The following is a 5,850-nucleotide window of genomic DNA, read 5'->3' on the forward strand; positions in this document are numbered from 1 at the left end:
CACAGCTTTCCCTGCTTCCCATAGAACAGAAGCTGATGTTTCGGGAGTGTCATTATAGTTCAAATATGAAGTCCACTCTTTTTTAAAATACAGATTCCTTCTCTGGGACACCTACTGTACCTGTGTGCCAAGTTTCATCCAGATTTACTGTAGAATTCCTCAGAAATTAAAGGGTACTTGTATCCACTGCAGTCAGCCAATACAATAGAATTATGTCAATTTTCAGAAATTCATTAAAAATCATCCTGAGTAGTTGAGGTCCAACTTTCAACACATCCCTCCTCTGGGACACCTACTGTACCTGTGTGCCAAGTTTCAGCCAGATTCACTGTAAAATTACTCAGAAATTAAAGGACATTTATATGCAATTCAATACAGCCAATACACTACAATTATGGAAATTTCAAAAATTCATTAAAAATCATCCATAATAGTTGAGGTCCAACTTTCAACACTTTCTTACTCTGGGCGTCCTACCGTACCTCTGGGCCAAGTTACATCTCAATTCACTGTAATGTTTATCAAAAATTGAAAGAACAATTATATGTCAATGCTGGATGTGTGTCCTTTCAAAGTGACACTAAATAACAGAACTCAGGCACATCAGGGAATAATCCAAAAGGCGGATTTATTAAACAAAAACAACATACAAAATATCTCTAACCCATACTACATAACCTAAAAAGAAACAAAGGGACACTTAGAAGCACAAGAAAACAATACTGAAAGGGCAAGAGAGACAGCCCAAACATAATCCACAACTAAAACGCCAAAAGAACAAGTCATCCCACATAGCAGACGGGTCTTGCCTGGATCTGGTGTCAAGCCGGCACTGCTGGATGACTTCTGGCATGGTAAGATGGCACTGTTTATGTGATGGCATGCCACATTTGGCCTGATTGGGTGAATGTGACATGTTGTATAGAGCACTTTGAGTAATATGGGTGAGTAAAAAAGTGCTGTATAAGAATCAGTCCATTCACTGTCTGAACAGAGTTTCGTCATGTTACTTTTGCACAATTATGTTCCAGCACATGTTGTTATTACATGGCTTACATGGCTAAGGTACACATTAGGCTGACATCTGGGGCCAGAGCTGAAACTGTTCTGGGCCAGCACAGGGCCAGCAGTGTGTCTGCAACTGGCCTTGTGCTGGCTCATGTGTGGGCCACCTCTGGTAAACCAGATCTGGGCCACCATAGGGCCGTCATTCTTTGCGGTACGCAGGCCATGTGTAAGCACATTGTGTGGGACAGATCCAGGCCATACCAATTTTGCTATGTGGGAGGAATTATGTAAAAATAGAAACATCATAAAAATGAAAATGAACATAAAGTAAAATGTACTGAAAAGAACATCAGTATGGCCATCATTATTTGCTTGGAAAGTCTAAAGTTCCATGGCTTTGAACAGCCAGAGAACGCAATGCCCAGCTTAGAATGACTAAAAGTAACTTCTTTTAACATTCTGTCATTCTGCTTCTATATCAAACATCCACTAAAAATAGTCATTTGAAAAAAAATATTCGCCACTTTTCATCAGTTTGGGTTCCTCTGTTTATAGCAATTTTTAGAAAAGAACCCAATACCTTTGTCACTATACAGTTGTACAGTGAGATACAGAGCATCTCCTACTCATTGCAAACATGCTGGGAGGGTGGCTCTATCCACCTTAGTGCAGCTGCCGTACCATACTGTGATGCAGTAAGTTAGTAGGCTCTCAATGGGCGAGTGGTGGAAGGGTGAGCTGTAGTCCACAAAGAACATTCTGGCGTAGCTCTGCCGCTGTTCTAGGTGACTCAGCACCGAGTGGAGGGTGATGGCATCTTCTGTGAATCTGTATGCAAACTGGTGGGGGTCGAATTCTGGGGGGAGGTAATTCTTGGTGTGCTGAAGGACTAGTCTCTCAAAGCATTTCATGATTACCGGTGTGAGGGCCACAGGGCAATAATAGTTCAGGCTGGTGATGGGAGACTTCTTTGGTACTGGGATGATTGTGGCTGATTTTAGACAGGATGGGATGGCTGCTTCATCCAGTGAGAGGTTGAAGATTCTGGTGGAGATGAGGGTGAGCTGGTGGGCACATGGTCTTAGCACTTTACCACGTATTCCGTCTGGACCGGCCGCCTTCCTGGGGTTCACTGCTAGGAACACACATCTGACATCGTGCTCCGTTACAGTGAATGGAGCGGTGCAGGAACCAGGTGAGGATGAGGATGGGAGCAGGGCTGAGGCAGATGAATGCTGCTGTTGTGGTGTTTCAAAGCGGGCGAAGAAGCTGTTTATTTCCTCTGCTAGCTGCACACTCAGGTTTTCTGTTTTCACAGTTCTGCCTCTGTGGTTTATGATGTCTATTATTCCATGCCATGTGTTGTTGCTGGACAGGTGGGACCCCTTTTCAGGTCAGCTCGAGCAGACCTGTACAGAGCTCTGTCAACAGACCTACAGGGAGTGCAGAATTATTAGGCAAGTTGTATTTTTGAGGAATAATGTTATTATTGAACAACAACCATGTTATCAATGAACCCAAAAAACTCATTAATATCAAAGCTGAATGTTTTTGGAAGTAGTTTTTAGTTTGTTTTTAGTTTTAGTTATTTTAGGGGGATATCTGTGTGTGCAGGTGACTATTACTGTGCATAATTATTAGGCAACTTAACAAAAAACAAATATATACCCATTTCAATTATTTATTTTTACCAGTGAAACCAATATAACATCTCCACATTCACAAATATACATTTCTGACATTCAAAAACAAAACAAAAACAAATCAGCGCCCAATATAGCCACCTTTCTTTGCAAGAACACTCAAAAGCCTGCCATCCATGGATTCTGTCAGTGTTTTGATCTGTTCACCATCAACATTGCGTGCAGCAGCAACCACAGCCTCCCAGACACTGTTCAGAGAGGTGTACTGTTTTCCCTCCTTTAAATCTCACATTTGATGATGGACCACAGGTTCTCAATGGGGTTCAGATCAGGTGAACAAGGTGGCCATGTCATTAGTTTGTCTTCTTTTATACCCTTTCTTGCCAGCCACGCTGTGGAGTACTTGGACGCGTGTGATGGAGCATTGTCCTGCATGAAAATCATGTTTTTCTTGAAGGATGCAGACTTCTTCCTGTACCACTGCTTGAAGAAGGTGTCTTCCAGAAACTGGCAGTAGGACTGGGAGTTGAGCTTGACTCCATCCTCAACCCGAAAAGGCCCCACAAGCTCATCTTTGATGATACCAGCCCAAACCAGTACTCCACCTCCACCTTGCTGGCGTCTGAGTCGGACTGGAGCTCTCTGCCCTTTACCAATCCAGCCACGGGCCCATCCATCTGGCCCATCAAGACTCACTCTCATTTCATCAGTCCATGAAACCTTAGAAAAACCAGTCTTGAGATATTTCTTGGCCCAGTCTTGATGTTTCAGCTTGTGTGTCTTGTTCAGTGGTGGTCGTCTTTCAGCCTTTCTTGAACTGAACATAAGTTCCCTGCAATTTCTGAAGAATATTACAGTAAATCTGGCTGAAACTTGGCACACAGGTACAGTAGGTGTCCCAGAGGAGGGATGTGTTGAAAGTTGTACCTCATCTACTCAGGATGATTTTTAATGAATTTTTGAAAATTGACATAATTCTATTGTATTGGCTGATTGCGTTGAAAATAAGTTTCCTTTAATTTCTGAGGAATTCTACAGTAAATCTGGATGAAACCTGGCACACAGGTACAGTAGGTGTCCCAGAGAAGGAATCTGTTGAAAGTTGGACCTCAACTACTCAGGATGATTTTTCATGAATTTTTGAGAATTGACATAATTATATTGTATTGGCTGACTGCAGTGGATACAAGTACCCTTTAATTTCTGAGGAATTCTACAGTAAATCTGGATGAAACTTGGCACACAGGTACAGTAGGTGTCCCAGAGGAGGGATGTGTTGAAAGTTGGACCTCAACTACTCAGGATGATTTTTAATGAATTTTTGAAAATTGACATAATTCTATTGTATTGACTGTATTGAATTGAATATAAGTTTCCTTTAATTTCTGAGGAATTCTACAGTAAATCTGGATGAAACTTGGCACACAGGTACAGTAGGTGTCCCAGAGAAGGAATCTGTTGAAAGTTGGACCTCAACTACTCAGGATGATTTTTCATGAATTTCTGACATTTCCATAATTGTATTGACTGTATCGGGCTGTTTCATTGTAATTTGTGTGCGCGCATGTGCGTGCGACTGTTCGCGCGCGCGCACGTGTGCGCGAGTCTAGGCTTTCAATCAGGATATAAAGCGAAAAGGCGCTACCGTAAAGACTGGTGTAAAAGCGCAAGGAAATTTATGCGGCGGATACGAGGCGGCTGGCTTGACCGCGGCTCACAAATGACGGCTCACTTTACCGCGGTCGAGAAAAGCAGCATGACGCATTTACACCTGTTACACCCCAAGTCTGAGTTTAAACTTTTGGAGCATCGTACGTACAATCTGTATCCCAACGGGGTTAAGATATTTCCCCCATAGGTAGCAGAGGTTACCTGTCCAGCAGAAAACACGCAAGTTCAGCGTCAGTCTGGAAACATTTGTCCCTCTTCAGTGCTTTCCACCTGGGGAAGGTAACACCGATGTTCACCCTGCCTTCCTGCGGCAGCCCCTCCACATTTACTTCCGTATCTTCGTGTTTTAGCTTCATTGGCGGCTCAGATTCGCGCTCCAGTGAGTTTATTAAACGCTGAGATCCTCCATTTGTCAGCTTGTGGCTCCTCAAAATTCACAGAACACAACACGGTTCGCAAAAAACATACCGAGGGATGGGCATCGTCTCCATAAGCTACATGCCAGTGAGTCCGATCTTTGTTTTGTTCCCCCCTGAAACTCAGTACAAGAAAACGAAGGTTCCTACACATTCAAGCCTCCTTTTTTCTCTCTAAACTTTAACTTAAGTAAAAGCCGCAATCTTACTGAAATAGATTAAGAGTACTAAAGATTTAGGCAAATATAATTAAAGTATGTGAAGCAATCATACTCATTATACAGAATAATAAACATTATAATCAAAGTTATGGATTAATGATGTTTAATCTTGTAGGTGGAAATAATTTGAAATGCTTAAATATAGCTCAAGATAAGAGATCTGAGTAGCCGACGATATGCCATATGGCTGAGAGCGGCTGGCCCAGGTTCAGGTCTGTTCTGCAGCCCTTTGCTACGTGTCTTCACTATTACTATCCAATAGGGCAAAAGTAAAAAGATTCTGTCGTATCCTCTGCTAACACCTATCCTAGGATGGATCCTCCGAGTTAATTTGTTTTTGTATCTTAAGACATCATTTTCAGTGTTTCTATACAATCTCTCATTGTTGAATCATTTTGGAAATAGTCTAATTAAGTGGAGAAATATCAATGAAGGGTAAGAAAGTAGTTGATAAGTTGATAAGAATACAATTTTTATTACGAACATACATACTGACAAAAAATACTGAAAATAAGCAAATTAAAAATCACTGATAACAAACAGTTATTAGCAAGGAAAAAAAACATGTTTAACCCTAAAGGGGATAGCTACTTAATTAAGCATTACTTTAAATTAACATTACTTTAAATTAACAAAAAGAACACACAGGGACTGTAGACACACAAGCAGGCTGTGATGTGTCATTAAGGATATAAAACTGCTTAAAAACTGGCGGTTTGTAAATTCTTCAAGCAGCTTCATGCATCTGATAAACTGACCTTCTCGCTGTGAGGCAGGCAGGAAATAGGACCGAAATGCAGGATTCATACATGGAGAGGAATGAAACTCAAAACAGCAGCTTTGTTGACGGAGCATACTAACACAGGAAGCGTCGTTTCCGTAGTGTAGTGG

The 5,850-nt window shown here is 41.7% G+C and overlaps 1 long non-coding RNA gene across 1 annotated transcript; it reads right to left on the reverse strand.

The window, feature by feature from the left end:
• Positions 1 to 611: 611 nt before the first annotated feature.
• On the reverse strand, positions 612 to 4,839 carry LOC308391304. The gene is made up of 2 exons (XR_013970588.1): positions 4,524 to 4,839; positions 612 to 2,441 (listed from the first exon to the last, which is right to left on the reverse strand). It is a non-coding gene; the product is annotated as an uncharacterized lncRNA (long non-coding RNA).
• Between the last annotated feature and the right edge of the window lie 1,011 nt (positions 4,840 to 5,850).

This window comes from Rhamphochromis sp. 'chilingali' (genome assembly GCF_963969265.1).
Source record: "Rhamphochromis sp. 'chilingali' genome assembly, chromosome: 22".
NCBI lineage: Eukaryota > Metazoa > Chordata > Actinopteri > Cichliformes > Cichlidae > Rhamphochromis > Rhamphochromis sp. 'chilingali'.